General features: G+C 37.1%; 1 non-coding gene across 1 annotated transcript; it reads left to right on the top strand.

The window, feature by feature from the left end:
* The first annotated feature begins 10,034 nt into the window (after positions 1-10,034).
* Positions 10,035-10,141, top strand: LOC147929591 (small nucleolar RNA R71). Its single transcript, XR_015579015.1, has one exon. It is a non-coding gene; the product is annotated as a small nucleolar RNA R71 (small nucleolar RNA).
* The last annotated feature ends 14,153 nt before the right edge of the window (positions 10,142-24,294 follow it).

The following is a 24,294-nucleotide window of genomic DNA, read 5'->3' as shown; positions in this document are numbered from 1 at the left end:
TCGGTTTAAGCCTGTTTTGGGATAAAATAGGTTTCAGTGTTGTCTAAACATTCCAAATTCATCCCAATCTTACAATTAGTCAAACACATTCGATTGTCACACATTCTGACCCTAGAAAAAGTAACAAATCTGTTTACTGCTTCGTATCAATGTTTTCTCGGTTTTAGCCTGTTTTGAGACAAAATGGGTGTAAGTGTTGTCTAAACACTCCAAATTCATCCCAAACTCTTAAAATTTAGTCCCGTGCATTGGATTGTTACATATATTGACACTAATAGTAACAAACCTGATTACTGCTTCGAATCAATGTTTTCTCGGTTTTAGCATGTTTTCTCGGTTTAAGCCTGTTTTGGGATAAAACAGGTTTAAGTGTTGTCTAAACACTCCAAATTAATCCCAAAATCTTGCAATTAGTCTAATGCATTGTATTGTCACACATTATGACCCTAGAAACAGTAACAAAGCTGTTTACTGCTTCGAGTCAATGTTTTCTCGGTTCTAACCTGTTTTGGGACAAAATGGGTGTAAGTGTTGTCTAAACACTCCAAATTCAACCCGACCTCTTATAATTAGTCCCATGCATTGTATTGTTACATATTATGACCCTAGAAATAGTAACAAAGCTGATAACTGCTTCAAATCAATGTTTTCTCTATTTTAGCGTGTTTTCTCGGTTTAAGCCTATTTTGGGACAAAACAGGTTTAAGTGTTGTCTAAACACTCCAAATTCATCCCAAATCTTAAAATTAGTCAAATGCATTGGATTGTCACACATTTTTACACTAGAAACAGTAACAAAGCTGTTTACTGCTTGGAATCAATGGTTGCTCGGTTTTACCATGTTTCAGGACAAAATGGGTATAAGTGTTGTCTAAAACACTTCAAATTCAACCCGAACTCTCATAATTAGTCAAATGCATTGGGTTGTTACATATTTTGACACTATAAAGAGTAACAAAGCTGTTTACTGCTTCGAGTCAATGTTTTCTCCGTTTTAGCCTGTTTTCTCGGTTTAAGCATGTTTTTGGGTAAAATAGGGTTAAGTGTTATCTAAACACTCCAAATTCATCCTAAACTTCTACAAGTAGTCAAATACATTGGATTTTCAAACATTCTGACCTTAGAAACAGTAACAAAGTTGTTTACTGCTTTTCTCGGTTTTAGCCTGTTTCGGGAAAAATTGGGTATAAGTGTTGTCTAAACACTCCAAATTCAACCCGAACTCTTATAATTAGTCAAATGCATTGGATTGTCATACATTTGACCCTAGAAACAGTACCAAAGCTGTTTAGTGATTAGAATCAATTTTTTCTTGGTTTTAACCTGTTTTGGGACTAAAGGGGTATAATTGTTGTCTAAAACACTTCAAATTCAACCTGAACTCTTATAATTAGTCAAATGCATTGGATTGTTACATATTTTGACCCTATAAACAGTAACAAAGTTGTTTACTGCTTCGAGTCAATGTTTTCTCGGTTTTAGCATGTTTTCTCGGTTTAAGCCTGTTTTGGGATAAAACAGGTTTAAGTGTTGTCTAAACACTCCAAATTCAACCCAAACTCTTATAATTAGTCAAATGCATTGGATTGTCACACATTTGTCCCTAGAAACAGTAACAAGGCTGTTTACTGATTAGAATCAATGTTTTCTTCGTTTTAACCTATTTTGGGACAAAATGGGTATAAGTGTTGTCTAAAACACTTCAAATTTAACCCGAACTCTTATAATTAATCAAATGCATTGGATTGTTACATATTTTGACCCTATAAACAGTAACAAAGCTGTTTACTGCTTCGATTCAATGTTTTCTCGGTTTTAGCATGTTTTCTCGGTTTAAGCCTGTTTAGGGATAAAACAGGTTTAAGTGTTGTCTAAACATTCCAAATTCATCCCAAAATCTTACAATTAGTCAAACGCATTCGATTGTCACACATTCAGACCCTAGAAAAAGTAACAAATCTGTTTACTGCTTCGAATCAATGTTTTCTCGGTTTTAGCCTGTTTTGGGACAAAATGGGTGTAAGTGTTGTCTAAACACTCCAAATTCAACCCGAACTCTTATAATTAGTCCCATTCATTGGATTGTTACATATTTTGACCCTAGAAATAGTAACAAAGCTAATAACTGCTTCGTATCAATGTTTTCTCGGTTTTAGCCTGTTTTGGGACAAAATGGGTGTAAGTGTTGTCTAAACACTCCAAATTTAGTCCCGTGCATTGGATTGTTACATATTTTGACACTAGAAATAGTAACAAACCTGATTACTGCTTCGAATCAATGTTTTCTCGGTTTTCTCGGTTTTAGCATGTTTTCTCGGTTTAAGCCTGTTTTGGGATAAAACAGGTTTAAGTGTTGTCTAAACACTCCAACTTAATCCCAAAATCTTGCAATTAGTCTAATGCATTGTATTGTCACACATTCTGACCCTAGAAACAGTAACAAAGCTGTTTACTGCTTCGAATCAATGTTTTCTCCGTTTTAGCCTGTTTTGGGACAAAATGGGTGTAAGTGTTGTCTAAACACTCCAAATTCAACCCGAACTCTTATAATTAGTCCCATGCATTGGATTGTTACATATTTTGACCCTAGAAATAGTAACAAAGCTGATAACTGCTTCGAATCAACGTTTTCTCTATTTTAGCGTGTTTTCTCGGTTTAAACCTATTTTGGGATAAAACGGGTTGAAGTGTTGTCTAAACACTCCAAATTCATCCCGAACTCTTACAACTATTCAAATGCATTGCACTGTCACACATTCTGACCCTAGAAATAGTAACAGAGCTATTTACTGCTTCGAATCAATGTTTTCTCGGTTTTAGCCTGTTTTAGGACAATATGGGTAAAAGTGGTGTCTAAACACTCCAAATTGACCCCAAACTCTTATAATTAGTCAAATGCATTGGATTGTTACATATTTTGACCCTAGAAAGAGTAACAAAGCTGTTTACTGCTTCGAATCAATATTTTCTCTCGGTTTTAGCCTGTTTTTTTGGGTTTAAGCCTGTTTTGGGATAAACGGGTTTAAGTGTTGTCTAAACATTCCAAATTCATCCCGAACTCTTACAATTAGTCAAATGCATTGGACTGTCACACATTCTGACCCTAGAAATAGTAACAGAGCTGTTTACTGTTTCGAATCAAGTTTTCTCGGTTTTAGCCTGTTTCGGGAAAAATGGGTATAAGTGTTGTCTAAACACTCCAAATTCAACCCGAATTCTTATAATTAGTCAAATGCATTGGATTGTCACACATTTGACCCTAGAAACAGTAACAAAGCTGTTTACTGATTAGAATCAATGTTTTCTTGGTTTTAACCTGTTTTGGGACAAAATGGGTATAAGTGTTGTCGAAAACACTTCAAATTTAACCCGAACTCTTATAATTAGTCAAATGCATTGGATTGTTACATATTTTGACCCTATAAACAGTAACAAAGCTGTTTACTGCTTCGAGTCAATGTTTTCTCGGTTTTAGCATGATTCTCGGTTTAAGCCTGTTTTGGGATAAAACAGGTTTAAGTATTGTCTAAACATTCCAAATTCATCCCAAAATCTTACAATTAGTCAAACGCATTCGATTGTCACACATTCTGACCCTAGAAAAAGTAACAAATCTGTTTACTGCTTCGTATCAATGTTTTCTCGGTTTTAGCCTCTTTTTGGACAAAATGGGTGTAAGTGTTGTCTAAACACTCCAAATTCAACCCGAACTCTCATTATTAGTCAAATGCATTGGGTTGTTACATATTTTGACCCTATAAAGAGTAACAAATCTGTTTACTGCTTCGAGTCAATGTTTTCTCCGTTTTAGCCTGTTTTCTCGGTTTAAGCATGTTTTGGCGTAAAATAGGTTTAAGTGTGGTCTAAACACTCCAAATTTATCACAAAATCTTATAATTAGTCAAATGCATTGGATTGTCCCACATTCTGACCCTAGAAACAGTAACAAATCTCTTTACTGGTTCGAATCAATGTTTTCTCGGTTTTTGCCTGTTTTGGGACAAAATGGGTGTAAGTATTGTCTAAACACTCAAAATTCATCCCAAACTCTTATAATTAGTCCAATGCATTTGATTGTTACATATCTTGACCCTAGAAATAGTAACAAATCTGATTATTGCTTTGAATCAATGTTTTCTCCGTTTTAGCCTTTTTTCTCGGTTTAAGCATGTTTTGGGGTAAAATAGGTTTAAGTGTTGTCTAAACACTCCAAATTCATCCCAAAATCTTACAATTAGTCAAACGCATTGGATTGTCATACATTCTGACCCTAGAAAAAGTAACAAATCTGTTTACTGCTTTGTATCAATGTTTTCTCGGTTTTAGCTTGTTTTGGGACAAAATGGGTGTAAGTGTTGTCTAAACTCTCCAAATTTAGTCCCGTGCATTGGATTGTTACATATTTTGACACTAGAAATAGTAACAAACCTGATTACTGCTTCGAATCAATGTTTTCTCGGTTTTAGCATGTTTTCTCGGTTTAAGCCTGTTTTGGGATAAAACAGGTTTAAGTGTTGTCTAAACACTCCAAATTAATCCCAAAATCTTGCAATTAGTCTAATGCATTGTATTGTCACACATTCTGACCCTAGAAACAGTAACAAAGTTGTTTACTGCTTCGAATCAATGTTTTCTCGGTTTTAGCCTGTTTTGGGACAAAATGGGTGTAAGTGTTGTCTAAACACTCCAAATTCAACTCGAACTCTTATAATTAGTTGAAACTGACTTTCTTTGTGGTGTGGTGAATGAATGATGTATGGAATGAATAGAAGTCAGGGTGTTTCAATTCCCCTTATGTTTAAGGAGCATAGATAAGGCTGGAATTGAAACACCCTGACTTTTATTCATTCCATACATCATCATTCCATACATCTTTCTTTCACCACACCACAAAGAAAGTTGGTTTCAATTTGGCATCGTTGCCCATTTGAGTGTGTTTTGTGACATTTAGGATCATTATTAGTCTAAGATTAAGTTCGTTTAAACACTTGTGAAGTTACTGAACTCGAATCTTCCTTTGCTTGGCTGTTTTGTGTTTCAGGTACCCACTCGACCACCTACTCGACCACCACTCGACCGAGCTGTGATCGAGCACTTGATCGAGCCAGAAGCCGGACCTAAATAGCCATTACTTCCTAGTCGACTCGACCACCCACTCGAGCCTGCGCTCGACCGTGTACCTGTTCGAGTCTATAGTAGAGTTTGTTGATGCACACAAGGTCAAAAGGCAAAGACAGCCTTCAACAGCCTATTGACAACATCCACAGGCTACAAAAGGGTTTGAGACATAAGCAAGGAAGAGTAGTTCAACAACAACAAGGACAAGACATCATGGAGCAACAAGCTATCCATGAGCAGAGACCAAGGCACATTGGTGCAGGAGATGCTGGTAGAACTGTTGGTAGAACTGCTGGTAGAGTGCTGGATCCATGAAGTACTGGGGTGGGATGGGAGGGTAACCTGAATATCCTGGATAAGCAGCTGGAGGTGGGAAACCATAGGGTGATCTAGGCTGGAACTCGGCCGAGTGCATTGGAGGTGCTCGGTCGAGTGGTTGCTCGAGTGACCCGGTCGAGTACCTTGAAAATGGTTGTTCTCGGGTACTTGAGCTCCTCTTCCTCTGATTTGGCTCATACATTGAAGCCCTAGCTGGTTCCACAGGGTTCGCAACTCTAGAAAGTGCTCTAGTTGAGCTACTCCTCCTCAAAGGGCTTGATGGTGTAGGTGAAGAATTCCCACTCTTCAACTCAGCAATCTCCTTCTTTAAGCCCTTGATAGACTTAGCCATGTTGGTCACATTCTTCTTCAGCTTATCAAACCTCTTCCCATGCCATTTGTTCCATTTTTGCAAAAGAGTTAATCTCTTGGTAGCCTCCCTCACTCCTCTACTATCTCTTGGGTTGAGCTCATAATCCTCAAAGTAAAATTGCTCCTCCCCATCAGCCATTTGCACATCTCCAGCTTCATCAACTCTAGGTTGAACTATCCCATCAAACAAATGCTCCTCAGCTGGCCAAAAGTCAATGTTGGCTCCTTCTTGAATGGTGGTGAGCTCTTGGTTAGGCAAAATTAGTTGCTTTTTCCCAAGTGTTGGAAGTTCAAAGTTGAAAATGTGATTCCCTTGATGCATCTCCTTGGCTAGGATGAGAGTAGAGGTGAGGTAGCTAGAGTCAATCCATCTTGGTGAAACCCTTTCTCCTCTAAGTGGAACCTTAGCAGCTAGTAGGATTGGAGTAATGATGCCTCCAATGGTTAGTGCTCCTCTTGATCCTTTGTTCTCCAACTTGCCTACCCAACTTCTCAAGTAAATCATGTGGTCAATGAGTACCATTGCTAGGTCAGTCTCCACAGTGCTCCCAAGAATGATGGTACCATTTCTTGCTTGAAAGATGATTCCATTGAGAGCCAAATCAATCATCTTTAGCTCCCTCTCATTAATGTTCCCAGTTTCCTTCCTAACAAAGAAGGTGTTGGCAAGAGCTTTGTGGAAGTACCTTAGGACTGGGCTCCTTATCCTTGAACTCTTGGAATTGGAGGATGAATAGAATTTGTTGTCCCCAATGGTTTCCCACACAGCATAGAGCTCTTCTCTTGGAATCATCAAACTCCTATTGCTCCCAACCTCAAAACCAAACACATTGGCTATCTTCTTCATTGAAAGTTCATACCTTTTCCCCTTGATTGTGAAAGCAATGTGACCAGCTCCAAACTCAGCATCCTTCTTTCCATATGTGTGCAGCTTGACTGTAGCTAGAAACTCACAACTCTCTTCTTTGTAGCCCTCCATGCAAAGCCCCATAAACTTGGTTAGGTTGCTCTTCTCAAAGAGATACTCCACATCTTCACCAATGGCTAGCTTCTCCATGGTTTCCTTGTGTGGATATCTAGTCCCTAAGAACTCCATTCTCATGAAAGCATCATAAAGTTGCCTCTTTGATAACCCACAAGACTCAGCTTCTCCATCATCCTCTATCTCTTCTTTTTCACTTTCTTCCTCACTCTCATTCTCACTCTCCTCTTGTTCAACTTCAACTGCTGGCCTCTTCCCTTTGGCCTTGTGTCTCCTCATGAACTCATTGAGAGTTGACTCCCTTTCCTCCTCACTTTCAGTCCTCTCAGGATCTTCCTCAACTCTTTTTCTCGTTGGACACGGCATCTGGCTCGACCGGCTGCTCGAACCGCCACTCGGTCGAGTGGGGCGTCGAGTGGCTCTTCCAGCTTCTCCTCTTGATTCAAGGCTAGCATCATGACGTTCCATGGAGTTTGCAGCGGATTGTTGAGACTTCCTAGTGATCCTTGAAGACATTTTTTTTCAAAAAGAACTGAAGGGAATAGACTCAAAGCTCAAAGTTAATAGGTTAGTGACCCAAAAACTTGAAAGAACTAAGCTTGAGCAAAAGATAAGCTATGAGAGAGACTTTAAAACTTGAATTCAATTGTTTTGAGCAAATGAGAGAATGTGAGAGGTATAATCTCGTGCAAGGTCTATATAAAGAAGCTAAGGGGACAAAGAGACAAGGGTGGAGCGTCCATACCATTCAAATTTGAAATGGGAATCTTTGACCTGCTTTTTGCTGCCACTCGACCCTACACTCGACTGTACACGGTCGAGCACCTTGTCCAAATTTTGAAATTTCGAAATTTTTCTTCTTGTTCTTCCCTCCACTTGATCGTTCTAGCGATTTGAAGATCAAATGGGCCTTAATTCCTTTCTAGCTCGGTCGAGTACCTCTCGTGGGCAGGTCGAGTGGGCCTGCGAGTCTCCTTCTCCAAGTTTAAATCTCTCCTTACCTAACTACGTTTTCACCTAAAGGCCTGTCCAACACAAACATAAAAGAAAACACATCAAAACTACAAGGAAAATAAACCATATTTACAAAGGATACCTTAGGGACTTCCTCCCTAGTGAGCTTGTTTAAAGTCACTAAGCTTGACTTTGGTGTCCTTTTTAGACTTGGTTTAGATACCAAGGAGGTGATGAAATCCTCCCTGGAACCTCTTGATCACTGTGAAGTTGATCCTTGATCTCCTCACCCTTAACACACAAACCATATTTCTTCTTGATTTTGAGCCTTGGTCTTGCTTTCCTTAAGGACCTCTTGTTCAGCTTAACTTGGAGATCCTCAACCATACTAGTCAACTCTTGAACTGACCTCTTAAGCTTTTCCACAGAATCATCTTGAAAGGAGAGCTTAGCCTTTGGAGTTGCTTCATCACTTAAACCTTCTTGACCTCCTTTGTCATTGATAGTAAAAGGTTGATCATCAATGGTAGGAAGGTTGGTTGGGTTATAGATGTTAAACTTCATGGCTATATCTTCAGCAATGTTCAAGGTCACAAGACCCTCTTTGACATCGATAACTGCTCCAACAGTGGCTAAGAATGGCCTTCCAAGAATGATTGGATCTTCAGGTTCCTTGTCCATCTCCAACACCACAAAATCATTGTGAACCCTTGCCTTCCCTCTCTTGACTGGGACATTCTCCAACCTTCCAACTATCTCCTTGTTTGACCCATCAGCTAGACATATATGAAGGTTGGTGGATTTGAAATCAGTTCTCCTAAGCTTTTGTGCTATGGAGTATGGCATCACACTTGTTGAAGCTCCTAAATCACAAAGGCATTGGTTGTAGTGGAGATAGCTAAGTGTGCAAGGCAGATAGAATGGTCCTGGATCCTTAAGCTTGATTGGAATGATAACTCCTCCAAGGTCCTCAAGATCTTTCTCATCTTGAGCTTCAGCCTTCTTCTTTGACAAATCAAGCAAAAAATCTTTGTAGAGAGGATATGGATCATACTGTTCCAAGGCAGGTCCTCTCTCTTCTTCTTGGTAAGCAATGGTGATCTCTTGTATGGCCAACACTTCCTCAACCACAGCTTCTTCCTTTAAAACCCTCTCTTCTTCTTGTTGCTTAGCCATCATCTCCTTTCTCTCAATGATTTCCCTAAGCTCCTTAATCTTTTGTGCCTTGAAACGTCCTGGGAATGGAAGGGGTGGCTTGTAAGCAGTAGGAATGTACTTAGCAGGCTTGACAGCTTCTGAGTCTGCAACTCGATCGACCACTCGAGCATGCACTCGGTCGAGTGGCTGTTTGAGTACCTGGTCGAGTGCAATAGCGGACTCCAGTTGCTTTGCACAAACGTCACTTGGGGCTTCAGTAACTAATGAATTCCCCCAAACTTGTACTTCACTGTCCTCAGTGACTTCCTCATCAGAGATATGAATGGCTTTTGCAGTGAACTCCCTTGGATTTTGAACAGCTTTTCCAGGGAGTTGGTTGGGTTTAGGAGCTGAAGTAGAGGCAATGTTACTCTCCATATACTTCACTCTGGAGTTGAGACCTTCAAACTTCATGTTCAGATCATTGTACTGTGATGTGAGCCTTTGATTCAATTCAGCAAATTGTTTGGCTTCCTCAATCTTGCCTTGTGTTTGCCCAATCAACAACTGTTGCATCATTGCTCTTAAGTCTTGTTCCTGGCCTTGGTTAGTCTGAAACCCTGGTGGGGGACACAATTGGGGCTGGAACACTTGGTGTTGTTGCTTGGGGATGTAGTTTTGTTGTTGTTGAGGTTGTTGAGGTGGATAGACTTGGTCTTGAGGGTTGGCCACATTGGTGCTCCTATAAGAGAGATTGTTGTTTTTGAAACCTCCTTGGTTGTAGCCTTTGAATCCTCCCTGGTTTTGCATGTAGCACAACTCAGCAAATTCAGGCTCCCCCTCTTGAACTGGAGCTTCTTCTTCACCAATGAAGTGAATGGACTTGGACTGGCTTAGGAGTATCTTGTCAAGCTTCTCATTGACCATCTTCAAATCCTTCTTATACTTGTCCTCTTGATCAGTTGAGGAGCCCCTTATGGTCCTATCATAATCCTCATTATAATTGCCATCAGATTGAGCAAGATTCTCAACTAATTCCCATCCTTCTTCCACATTCTTGTTGAGGAAGTTTTCATTAGAGGCTGTATCAAGAAGCATTCTTATCTTGGGAAGCACTCCTCTATACAAGGTGCTTAGCAGTGACTCATTGCTGAAGCCATGGTGAGGACACTGAGTCTGGAATCCTTTAAACCTCTCCCAAGCTTCACAAAAGCTCTCATTATTCCTTTGAGCAAACCCAGAAATTTCATTCCTCAACCTAGCAGTCCTTGCATTGGAGAAGAACTTGGCCAGAAAAGCTTTCTTGCATGCATCCCATGTGGTGATAGCTCCAGTAGGAAGAGTCTTCTCCCAAAGGTGAGCTTTGTCTCCAAGAGAAAATGGGAAGAGCCTTAATTTGAATTCATCTTCACTCACTCCATTGATCTTTGTGAGTCCACATATTCTGTCAAACTCATCAAGGTTATCTAGTGGATCCTCCATTGGCAACCCATGAAATTTGTTGGCTTGTATCATTGAGATCAATCCACTCTTGATCTCAAAGTTATTGTTTGCTACTGAAGGTGGCACAATTCCAGCCCTTTGGTTGTGGGTATTGGGTGCATCTCCTGCACCAATGTGCCTTGGTTTCTGCTCATGGATAGCTGGTTGCTCCATGATGTCCTGACCTTGTTGTTGTTGAACTATTCTTCCTTGCTTATGTCTCAAACCCTTTTGTAGCCTGTGGATGTTGTCAATAGGCTGTTGAAGACTGTCTTTGCCTTTTGACCTTGTGTGCATCAACAAATTCTACTACAGACTCGAACAGGTACACGGTCGAGCGCAGGCTCGAGTGGGTGGTCGAGTCGACTGGGAAGTAATGGCTAATTGGATCTGGCTTCTGGCTCGATCAAGTGCTCGATCACAGCTCGGTTGAGTGGTGGTCGAGTAGGTGGTCGAGTGGGTACCTGAAACACAAAACATCCAAGCAAAGGAAGATTCGAGTTCAGTAACTTCACAAGTGTTTAAACGAACTTAATCTTAGACTAATAATGATCCTAAATGTCACAAAACACACTCAAATGGGCAACGGCGCCAAATTGAAACTGACTTTCTTTGTGGTGTGGTGAATGAATGATGTATGGAATGAATAGAAGTCAGGGTGTTTCAATTCCCCTTATGCAGTTGCAGTATAAGAGGTGTCAATCCTATTTGAGTGATTGTGAACAATTAAGATGTGCATATGAGTCTAAGTCAAGCCAATTGTAAAGATTGTTTGTCACTAACAATCCTATAATGAGATATGAAATGCAGAAAGTAAAACCAACTAGAACAAGATACTAAATGCAAACAGAACAGACAAATTAAAGCTATAATGAAACTAGAACAGAAGTAGACACTATGCTGATGAACTAATGCAAGACAAGTAATGAACAGAAAACTAAGTGAATGCAATGGAAATGAAACAGGAATGTAACAAGACAATCACAAATCATAAACACAAGTTCTGGGGATGAACTCGAGCAGCACTCGACCGAGTGTAGGTCGAGTACAGGGTCGAGCTAGACTAAACGTGAAAACAGAGCAACACAAGAAAAACAGAGCAATGCAAAAACGAATCAAACAACAAGCAAGCAATGATATTTAGACTAAGATTTCAATAAACAAAGAAGGCCTTGAGGAGGGATTCATGGGCTAAGCTAATCATTGTGGTTATCTAACTTGGTCAACAAATCTCAAGCAAACATTGAGCTAATCTCTAGACACACTATTCTAATACATGTTTAATCCACTCTCATGGCAAGAAACAATCAAACCTATGCATTTCTAGACTTGTTCTCACAAAGTAAAGAATCTACACAAGCAGGCATTAAGCAATACATCTCAAACCAAACAAGACTTCTAATCTCTTAGCAAGCCTAATGGTAAGCTCTAGATCTAGCCTTATCTATGCTCCTTAAACATTGGTGTGATGCTAAGATGCTTGAAATCAGACCCTACCTTCTCAGATATAGGATCAGCATTAAGAACATCTAGCCTAGAAGAGATCTACAACAATCAAGCTTGACCAAATCAAATAAACCACAAGATCAACCCAGCCTAACCCATCCTCAAGGTCCTAAGCAAACTACTCACAAGAACACATGGAGAAATATGTCAAAAACCCAGAAAATATTGAAACTTGCATCATTAGAAAGATGAAACAGAGATCTACAATATTGATGAAGAAATAAAACTCGAAATCTTAATATTTTGAAAGTTATGAAACAAACAAAATACAAGAATCTAGTCTTTCCTTCTTAAACAAGTACAAAATCTAAAAATAAAAGAAAGTGCAAAAGGAATAAATCTAAAAAAGGTAAAAACTAGGTTTTAGACTCTCTAAAAAAAAGCTGGACTCTTTGGTGGCTGCAGGTACAAGGGCCTTATATAGGAGGTGAGGTGGAAGCCCTAAAAATACAAAAAGTCAAAGCAGTCAACGGCTCGGTCAACTCGACCAGTGCTCGGTCGAGTGGCTGGTCGAGCTGGCTTCTCTCGTGCATTCTCCACTCGGTCGAGTCCTTCTCAGCACACGGTCGAGTGGTGGTCGAGTGTGCGGTCGAGTTGGACTTCGGACCTTGATTCTACAGCCTTAACTCTCTTGTTTTCTCCTTAGGATTGCTTCACTTCTCCTCAGCATTGCTTCCATGCTCCTTAAGCTCCAAAATCACCTGTTCATGCATGAAAAGATGCAAATTCAATGCAACTATACTCTAATGCATGATTAGTCCTAAAGCTACACAATATTGGCCTAAATGGATAGCAAAAGATGCAAAAGTTGTGAATAAACTAAGGGAAAACAAGGTAAAATATATGAACATCATTAGTCCCATGCATTGGATTGTTACATATTTTGACCCTAGAAATAGTAACAAAGCTGATAACTGCTTCGAATCAACGTTTTCTCTATTTTAGCGTGTTTTCTCGGTTTAAACCTATTTTGGGATAAAACAGGTTTAAGTGTTGTCTAAACACTCCAAATTCATCCCAAACTCTTACAATTAGTCAAATGCATTGGATTGTCACACATTTTTACCCTAGAAACAGTAACAAAGCTGTTTACTGCTTGGAATCAATGGTTGCTCGGTTTTACCATGTTTCTGGACAAAATTGGTATAAGTGTTGTCTAAACCACCTCAAATTCAACCCGAACTCTCATAATTAGTCAAATGCATTGGGTTGTTACATATTTTGACCCTATAAAGAGTAACAAAGCTGTTTACATCTTCGAGTCAATGTTTTCTCCGTTTTAGCCTGTTTTCTCGGTTTAGGCATGTTTTTGGGTAAAATAGGTTTAAGTGTTGTCTAAACACTCCAAATTCATCCCAAACTTTTACAATTAGTCAAATATATTGGATTTTCACACATTCTGACCCTAGAAACAGTAACAAAGTTGTTTACTGCTTTTCTCGGTTTAAGCCTGTTTTGGGATAAAACAGGTTTAAGTGTTGTCTAAACACTCCAAATTAATTCCAAAATCTTGAAATCAGTCTAATGCATTGTATTGTCACACATTATGACCCTAGAAAAAGTAACAAAGTTGTTTACTGCTTTTCTCGGTTTTAGCCTGTTTCGGGAAAAATGGGTATAAGTGTTGTCTAAACACTCCAAATTCAACCCGAACTCTTATAATTAGTCAAATGCATTTGATTGTCACACATTTGACCCTAGAAACAGTAACAAAGCTGTTTACTGATAAGAATCAATATTTTCTTGGTTTTAACATGTTTTGGGACAAAATGGGTATAAGTGTTGTCTAAAACACTTCAAATTTAACCCGAACACTTATAATTAGTCAAATGCATTGGATTGTTACATATTTTGACCCTATAAACAGTAACAAAGCTGTTTACTGCTTCGAGTCAATGTTTTCTCGGTTTTAGCATGTTTTCTCGGTTTAAGCCTGTGTTGGGATAAAACAGGTTTAAGTGTTGTCTAAACATTCCAAATTCATCCCAAAATCTTACAATTAGTCAAACGCATTCGATTGTCACACATTCTGACCCTAGAAAAAGTAACAAATCTGTTTACTGCTTCGTATCAATGTTTTCTCGGTTTTAGCCTGTTTTGAGACAAAATGGGTGTAAGTGTTGTCTAAACACTCCAAATTCATCCCAAACTCTTAAAATTTAGTCCCGTGCATTGGATTGTTACATATTTTGACACTAGAAATAGTAACAAACCTGATTATTGCTTCGAATCAATGTTTTCTCGGTTTTAGCATGTTTTCTCGGTTTAAGCCTGTTTTGGGATAAAACAGGTTTAAGTGTTGTCTAAACACTCCAAATTAATCCCAAAATCTTGCAATTAGTCTAATGCATTGTATTGTCACACATTATGACCCTAGAAACAGTAACAAAGCTGTTTACTGTTTCGAATCAATGTTTTCTCGGTTCTAGCCTGTTTTGGGACAAAATGGGTGTAAGTGTTGTCTAAACACTCCAAATTCATCCCAAACTCTTACAATTAGTCAAATGCATTGGATTGTCACACATTTTTACACTAGAAACAGTAACAAAGTTGTTTACTGCTTGGAATCAATGGTTGCTCGATTTTACCATGTTTGTGGACAAAATGGGTATAATTGTTGTCTAAAACACTTCAAATTCAACCCGAACTCTCATAATTAGTCAAATGCATTGGGTTGTTACATATTTTGACCCTATAAAGAGTAACAAAGCTGTTTACTGCTTCGAGTCATTGTTTTCTCCGTTTTAGCCTGTTTTCTCGGTTTAAACATGTTTTTGGGTAAAATAGGTTTAAGTGTTGTCTAAACACTCCAAATTCATCCCAAACTTCTACAATTAGTCAAATACATTGGATTTTCAAACATTCTGACCCTAGAAACAGTAACAAAGTTGTTTACTGCTTTTCTCGGTTTTAGCCTGTTTCGGGAAAAATGGGTATAAGTGTTGTCTAAACACTCCAAATTCAACCCGAACTCTTATAATTAGTCAAATGCATTGGATTGTCACACATTTGACCCTAGAAACAGTAACAAAGTTGTTTACTGCTTTTCTCGGTTTAAGCCTGTTTTGGGATAAAACAGGTTTAAGTGTTGTCTAAACACTCCAAATTAATTCCAAAATCTTGAAATCAGTCTAATGCATTGTATTGTCACACATTATGACCCTAGAAAAAGTAACAAAGTTGTTTACTGCTTTTCTCGGTTTTAGCCTGTTTCGGGAAAAATGGGTATAAGTGTTGTCTAAACACTCCAAATTCAACCCGAACTCTTATAATTAGTCAAATGCATTTGATTGTCACACATTTGACCCTAGAAACAGTAACAAAGCTGTTTACTGATAAGAATCAATATTTTCTTGGTTTTAACATGTTTTGGGACAAAATGGGTATAAGTGTTGTCTAAAACACTTCAAATTTAACCCGAACACTTATAATTAGTCAAATGCATTGGATTGTTACATATTTTGACCCTATAAACAGTAACAAAGCTGTTTACTGCTTCGAGTCAATGTTTTCTCGGTTTTAGCATGTTTTCTCGGTTTAAGCCTGTGTTGGGATAAAACAGGTTTAAGTGTTGTCTAAACATTCCAAATTCATCCCAAAATCTTACAATTAGTCAAACGCATTCGATTGTCACACATTCTGACCCTAGAAAAAGTAACAAATCTGTTTACTGCTTCGTATCAATGTTTTCTCGGTTTTAGCCTGTTTTGAGACAAAATGGGTGTAAGTGTTGTCTAAACACTCCAAATTCATCCCAAACTCTTAAAATTTAGTCCCGTGCATTGGATTGTTACATATTTTGACACTAGAAATAGTAACAAACCTGATTATTGCTTCGAATCAATGTTTTCTCGGTTTTAGCATGTTTTCTCGGTTTAAGCCTGTTTTGGGATAAAACAGGTTTAAGTGTTGTCTAAACACTCCAAATTAATCCCAAAATCTTGCAATTAGTCTAATGCATTGTATTGTCACACATTATGACCCTAGAAACAGTAACAAAGCTGTTTACTGTTTCGAATCAATGTTTTCTCGGTTCTAGCCTGTTTTGGGACAAAATGGGTGTAAGTGTTGTCTAAACACTCCAAATTCATCCCAAACTCTTACAATTAGTCAAATGCATTGGATTGTCACACATTTTTACACTAGAAACAGTAACAAAGTTGTTTACTGCTTGGAATCAATGGTTGCTCGATTTTACCATGTTTGTGGACAAAATGGGTATAATTGTTGTCTAAAACACTTCAAATTCAACCCGAACTCTCATAATTAGTCAAATGCATTGGGTTGTTACATATTTTGACCCTATAAAGAGTAACAAAGCTGTTTACTGCTTCGAGTCATTGTTTTCTCTGTTTTAGCCTGTTTTCTCGGTTTAAACATGTTTTTGGGTAAAATAGGTTTAAGTGTTGTCTAAACACTCCAAATTCATCCCAAACTTCTACAATTAGTCAAATACATTGGATTTTCAAACATTCTGACCCTAGAAACAGTAACAAAGTTGTTTACTGCTTTTCTCGGTTTTAGCCTGTTTCGGGAAAAATGGGTATAAGTGTTGTCTAAACACTCCAAATTCAACCCGAACTCTTATAATTAGTCAAATGCATTGGATTGTCACACATTTGACCCTAGAAACAGTAACAAAGCTGTTTACTGATTAGAATCAATGTTTTCTTGGTTTTAACCTGTTTTGGGACAAAAGGGGTATTATTGTTGTCTAAAACACTTCAAATTCAACCTGAACTCTTATAATTAGTCAAATGCATTGGATTGTTACATATTTTGACCCTATAAACAGTAACAAAGCTGTTTACTGCTTCCAGTCAATGTTTTCTCGGTTTTAGAATGTTTTCTCGGTTTAAGCATGTTTTGGGATAAAACAGGTTTAAGTGTTGTCTAAACACTCCAAATTCAACCCGAACTCTTATAATTAGTCAAATGCATTGGATTGTCACACATTTGACCCTAGAAACAGTAACAAAGCTGTTTACTGATTAGAATCAATGTTTTCTTGGTTTTAACCTGTTTTGGGACAAAATGGGTATAAGTGTTGTCTAAAACACTTCAAATTTAACCCGAACTCTTATAATTAGTCAAATGCATTGGATTGTTACATATTTTCACCCTATAAACAGTAACAAATCTGTTTACTGCTTCGAGTCAATGTTTTCTCGGTTTTAGCATGTTTTCTCGGTTTAAGCCTGTTTAGGGATAAAACAGGTTTAAGTGTTATCTAAACATTCCAAATTCATCCCAAAATCTTACAATTAGTCAAACGCATTCGATTGTCACACATTCTGACCCTAGAAAAAGTAACAAATCTGTTTACTGCTTCGTATCAATGTTTTCTCGATTTTAGCCTGTTTTGAGACAAAATGGGTGTAAGTGTTGTCTAAACACTCCAAATTCATCCCAAACTCTTAAAATTTAGTCCCGTGCATTGGATTGTTACATATTTTGACACTAGAAATAGTAACAAACCTGATTACTGCTTCGAATCAATGTTTTCTCGGTTTTAGCATGTTTTCTCGGTTTAAGCCTGTTTTGGGATAAAACAGGTTTAAGTGTTGTCTAAACACTCCAAATTAATCCCAAAATCTTGCAATTAGTCTAATGCATTGTATTGCCACACATTATGACCCTAGAAACAGTAACAAAGCTGTTTACTGTTTCGAATCAATGTTTTCTCGGTTCTAGCCTGTTTTGGGACAAAATGGGTGTAAGTGTTGTCTAAACACTCCAAATTCAACCCGAACTCTTATAATTAGTCCCATGCATTGGATTGTTACATATTATGACCCTAGAAATAGTAACAAAGCTGATAACTGCTTTGAATCAACGTTTTCTCTATTTTAGCGTGTTTTCTCGGTTGAAGCCTATTTTGGGACAAAACAGGTTTAAGTGTTGTCTAAACACTCCAAATTCATCCCAAACTCTTACAATTAGTCAAATGCATTGGATTGTCATACATTTTTACACTAGAAACAGTAACAAAGTTGTTTACTGCTTGGAATCAATGGTTGCTCGGTTTTACCATGTTTGTGGACAAAATGGGTATAATTGTTGTCTAAAACACTTCAAATTCAACCCGAACTCTCATAATTAGTCAAATGCATTGGGTTGTTACATATTTTGACCCTATAAAGAGTAACAAAGCTGTTTACTGCTTCGAGTCAATGTTTTCTCCGTTTTAGCCTGTTTTCTCGGTTTAAGCATGTTTTTGGGTAAAATAGGTTTAAGTGTTATCTAAACACTCCAAATTCATCCCAAACTTCTACAATTAGTCAAATACATTGGATTTTCAAACATTCTGACCCTAGAAACAGTAACAAAGTTGTTTACAGCTTTTCTCGGTTTTAGCCTGTTTCGGGAAAAATGGGTATAAGTGTTGTCTAAAACACTTCAAATTTAACCCGAACTCTTATAATTAGTCCCATGCATTGGATTGTTACATATTATGACCCTAGAAATAGTAACAAAGCTGATAACTGCTTTGAATCAATGTTTTCTCTATTTTAGCGTGTTTTCTCAGTTGAAGCCTATTTTGGGACAAAACAGGTTTAAGTGTTGTCTAAACACTCCAAATTCATCCCAAACTCTTACAATTAGTCAAATGCATTGGATTGTCACACATTTTTACACTAGAAACAGTAACAAAGTTGTTTACTGCTTGGAATCAATGGTTGCTCGGTTTTACCATGTTTGTGGACAAAATGGGTATAATTGTTGTCTAAAACACTTCAAATTCAACCCGAACTCTCATAATTAGTCAAATGCATTGGGTTGTTATATATTTTGACCCTATAAAGAGTAACAAAGCTGTTTACTGCTTCGAGTCATTGTTTTCTCCGTTTTAGCCTGTTTTCTCGGTTTAAGCATGTTTTTGGGTAAAATAGGTTTAAGTGTTGTCTAAACACTCCAAATTCATCCCAAACTTCTACAATTAGTCAAATACATTGGATTTTCAAACATTCTGACCCTAGAAACAGTAACAAAGTTGTTTACTGCTTTTCTCGGTTTTAGCCTGTTTCGGGAAAAATGGGTATAAGTGTTGTCTAAACACTCCAAATTCAACCCAAACTCTTATAATTAGTCAAATGCATTGGATTGTCACACATTTGACCCTAGAAACAGTAACAAAGCTGTTTACTGATTAGAATCAATGTTTTCTTGGTTTTAACCTGTTTTGGGACAAAAGGGGTATAATTGTTGTCTAAAACACTTCAAATTCAACCTGAACTCTTATAATTAGTCAAATGCATTGGATTGTTACATATTTTGACCCTATAAACAGTAACAAAGCTGTTTACTGCTTCGAGTCAATGTTTTCTCGGTTTTAGCATGTTTTCTCGGTTTAAGCATGTTTTGGGATAAAACAGGTTTAAGTGTTGTCTAAACACTCCAAATTCAACCCGAACTCTTATAATTAGTCTAATGCATTGTATTGTCACACATTTGACCCTAGAAACAGTAACAAAGCTGTTTACTGATTAGAATCAATGTTTTCTTGGTTTTAACCTGTTTTGGGACAAAATGGGTATAAGTGTTGTCTAAACACTCCAAATTCAACCCGAACTCTTATAATTAGTCTCATGCATTGGATTGTTACATATTTTGACCCTAGAGATAGTAACAAAGCTGATAACTGCTTCGAATCAATGTTTTCTCTATTTTAGCGTGTTTTCTCGGTTTAAGCCTATTTTGGGATAAAACAGGTTTAAGTGTTGTCTAAACACTCCAAATTCATCCCAAACTCTTACAATTAGTCAAATGCATTGGATTGTCACACATTTTTACACTAGAAACAGTAACAAAGTTGTTTACTGCTTGGAATCAATGGTTGCTCGGTTTTACCATGTTTGTGGACAAAATGGGTATAAGTGTTGTCTAAAACACTTCAAATTCAACCCGAACTCTCTTAATTAGTCAAATGCATTGGGTTGTTACATATTTTGACCCTATAAAGAGTAACAAAGCTGTTTACTGCTTCGAGTCAATGTTTTCTCCGTTTTAGCCTGTTTTCTCGGTTTAAGCATGTTTTTGGGTAAAATAGGTTTAAGTGTTGTCTAAACACTTCAAATTCATCCCAAACTTCTACAATTAGTCAAATACATTAGATTTTCAAACATTCTGACCCTAGAAACAGTAGCAAAGTTGTTTACTGCTTTTCTCGGTTTTAGCCTGTTTCGGGAAAAATGGGTATAAGTGTTGTCTAAAACGATTCAAATTTAACCCGAACTCTTATAATTAGTCCCATGCATTGGATTGTTACATATTATGACCCTAGAAATAGTAACAAAGCTGATAACTGCTTTGAATCAACGTTTTCTCTATTTTAGCGTGTTTTCTCGGTTGAAGCCTATTTTGGGACAAAACTGGTTTAAGTGTTGTCTAAACACTCCAAATTCATCCCAAACTCTTACAATTAGTCAAATGCATTGGATTGTCACACATTTTTACACTAGAAACAGTAACAAAGTTGTTTACTGCTTGGAATCAATGGTTGCTCGGTTTTACCATGTTTGTAGACAAAATGGGTATAATTGTTGTCTAAAACACTTCAAATTCAACCCGAACTCTCATAATTAGTCAAATGCATTGGGTTGTTACATATTTTGACCCTATAAAGAGTAAAGCTGTTTACTGCTTCGAGTCATTGTTTTCTCCGTTTTAGCCTGTTTTCTCGGTTTAAGCATGTTTTTGGGTAAAATAGGTTTAAGTGTTGTCTAAACACTCCAAATTCATCCCAAACTTCTACAATTAGTCAAATACATTGGATTTTCAAACATTCTGACCCTAGAAACAGTAACAAAGTTGTTTACTGCTTTTCTCGGTTTTAGCTTGTTTCGGGAAAAATGGGTATAAGTGTTGTCTAAACACTCCAAATTCAACCCAAACTCTTATAATTAGTCAAATGCATTGGATTGTCACACATTTGACCCTAGAAACAGTAACAAAGCTGTTTACTGATTAGAATCAATGTTTTCTTGGTTTTAACCTGTTTTGGGACAAAAGGGGTATAATTGTTGTCTAAAACCCTTCAAATTCAACCTGAACTCTTATAATTAGTCAAATGCATTGGATTGTTACATATTTTGACCCTATAAACAGTAACAAAGCTGTTTACTGCTTCGAGTCAATGTTTTCTCGGTTTTAGCATGTTTTCTCGGTTTAAGCATGTTTTGGGATAAAACAGGTTTAAGTGTTGTCTAAACACTCCAAATTCAACCCGAACTCTTATAATTAGTCTAATGCATTGTATTGTCACACATTTGACCCTAGAAACAGTAACAAAGCTGTTTACTGATTAGAATCAATGTTTTCTTGGTTTTAACCTGTTTTGGGACAAAATGGGTATAAGTGTTGTCTAAACACTCCAAATTCAACCCGAACTCTTATAATTAGTCTCATGCATTGGATTGTTACTTATTTTGACCCTAGAAATAGTAACAAAGCTGATAACTGCTTCGAGTCAACGTTTTCTCTATTTTAGCGTGTTTTCTCGGTTTAAGCCTATTTTGGGATAAAACAGGTTTAAGTGTTGTCTAAACACTCCAAATTCATCCCAAACTCTTACAATTAGTCAAATGCATTGGATTGTCACACATTTTTACACTAGAAACAGTAACAAAGTTGTTTACTGCTTGGAATCAATGGTTGCTCGGTTTTACCATGTTTGTGGACAAAATGGGTATAAGTGTTGTCTAAAACACTTCAAATTCAACCCGAACTCTCATAATTAGTCAAATGCATTGGGTTGTTACATATTTTGACCCTATAAAGAGTAACAAAGCTGTTTACTGCTTCGAGTCATTGTTTTCTCCGTTTTAGCCTGTTTTCTCGGTTTAAGCATGTTTTTGGGTAAAATAGGTTTAAGTGTTGTCTAAACACTCCAAATTCATCCCAAACTTCTACAATTAGTCAAATACATTGGATTTTCAAACATTCTGACCCTAGAAACAGTAACAAAGTTGTTTACTGCTTTTCTCGGTTTTAGCCTGTTTCGGGAAAAATGGGTATAAGTGTTGTCTAAACACTCCAAATTCAACCCAAACTCTTATAATTAGTCAAATGCATTGGATTGTCACACATTTGACCCTAGAAACAGTAACAAAGCTGTTTACTGATTAGAATCAATGTTTTCTTGGTTTTAACCTGTTTTGGGACAAAAGGGGTATAATTGTTGTCTAAAACAATTCAAATTCAACCTGAACTCTTATAATTAGTCAAATGCATTGGATTGTTACATATTTTGACCCTATAAACAGTAACAAAGCTGTTTACTGCTTCGAGTCAATGTTTTCTCGGTTTTAGCATGTTTTCTCGGTTTAAGCATGTTTTGGGATAAAACAGGTTTAAGTGTTGTCTAAACACTCCAAATTCAACCCGAACTCTTATAATTAGTCTAATGCATTGTATTGTCACACATTTGACCCTAGAAACAGTAACAAAGCTGTTTACTGATTAGAATCAATGTTTTCTTGGTTTTAACCTGTTTTGGGACAAAATGGGTATAAGTGTTGTCTAAACACTCCAAATTCAACCCGAACTCTTATAATTAGTCTCATGCATTGGATTGTTACATATTTTGACCCTAGAAATAGTAACAAAGCTGATAACTGCTTCGAATCAACGTTTTCTCTATTTTAGCGTGTTTTCTCGGTTTAAGCCTATTTTGGGATAAAACAGGTTTAAGTGTTGTCTAAACACTCCAAATTCATCCCAAACTCTTACAATTAGTCAAATGCATTGGATTGTCACACATTTTTACACTAGAAACAGTAACAAAGTTGTTTACTGCTTGGAATCAATGGTTGCTCGGTTTTACCATGTTTGTGGACAAAATGGGTATAACTGTTGTCTAAAACACTTCAAATTCAACCCGAACTCTCATAATTAGTCAAATGCATTGGGTTGTTACATATTTTGACCCTATAAAGAGTAACAAAGCTGTTTACTGCTTCGAGTCAATGTTTTCTCCGTTTTAGCCTGTTTTCTCGGTTTAAGCATGTTTTTGGGTAAAATAGGTTTAAGTGTTGTCTAAACACTCCAAATTCATCCCAAACTTCTACAATTAGTCAAATACATTGGATTTTCAAACATTCTAACCCTAGAAACAGCAACAAAGTTGTTTACTGCTTTTCTCGGTTTTAGCCTGTTTCGGGAAAAATGGGTATAAGTGTTGTCTAAACACTCCAAATTCAACCCGAACTCTTATAATTAGTCAAATGCATTGGATTGTCACAAATTTGACCTTAGAAACAGTATAAAAGCTGTTTACTGATTAGAATCAATGTTTTCTTGGTTTTAACCTGTTTTGGGACAAAAAGGGTATAATTGTTGTCTAAAACACTTCAAATTCAACCTGAACTCTTATAATTAGTCAAATGCATTGGATTGTTACATATTTTGACCCTATAAACAGTAACAAAGCTGTTTACTGCTTCGAGTCAATGTTTTCTCGGTTTAAGAATGTTTTCTCGGTTTAAGCCTGTTTTGGGATAAAACAGGTTTAAGTGTTGTCTAAACACTCCAAATTCAACCCGAACTCTTATAATTAGTCAAATGCATTGGATTGTCACACATTTGACCCTAGAAACAGTAACAAAGCTGTTTACTGATTAGAATCAATGTTTTCTTGGTTTTAACCTGTTTTGGGAGAAAATGGGTGTAAGTGTTGTCTAAAACACTTCAAATTCAACCAGAACTCTTATAATTAGTCCCGTGCATTGGATTGTTACATATTTTGACACTAGAAATAGTAACAAAGCTGATAACTGCTTTGAGTCAATGTTTTCTCGGTTTTAGCATGTTTTTTTTGTTTAAGTCTGTTTTGGGATAAAACAGGTTTAAGTGTTGTCTAAACACTCCAAATTTATCCCAAAATATTTTAATTAGTCAAATGCATTGGATTGTCCCACATTCTGACCCTAAAAACAGTAACAAATCTCTTTACTGGTTCGAATCAATGTTTTCTCGGTTTTTGCCTGTTTTGGGACAAAATGGGTGTAAGTGTTGTCTAAACACTCAAAATTCATCCCAAACTCTTATAATTAGTCCAATGCATTGGATTGTTACATATTTTGACCCTAGAAATAGTAACAAATCTGATTATTGCTTTGAATCAATGTTTTCTCCGTTTTAGCCTTTTTCTCGGTTTAAGCATGTTTTGGGGTAAAATAGGTTTAAGTGTTGTCTAAACACTCTAAATTCATCCCAAAATCTTACAATTAGTCAAACACATTGGATTGTCACACATTCTGACCCTAGAAACAGTAACAAAGCTGTTTTGTGATTAGAATCAATGTTTTCTTGGTTTTAACCTGTTTTGGGACAAAATGGGTATAAGTGTTGTCTAAAACACTTCAAATTCAACCCGAACTCTTATAATTAGTCAAATGCATTGGATTGTTATATATTATGACCCT

The sequence above is a fragment of the Camelina sativa genome, chromosome 13 (assembly GCF_030686135.1).
Source record: "Camelina sativa cultivar CO46 ecotype springtype chromosome 13, ASM3068613v1".
Taxonomy (NCBI): Eukaryota; Viridiplantae; Streptophyta; class Magnoliopsida; order Brassicales; family Brassicaceae; genus Camelina; species Camelina sativa.
Note: the sequence above shows the minus strand (reverse complement) of the source record. Positions and strands in the feature narration are given on the sequence as shown.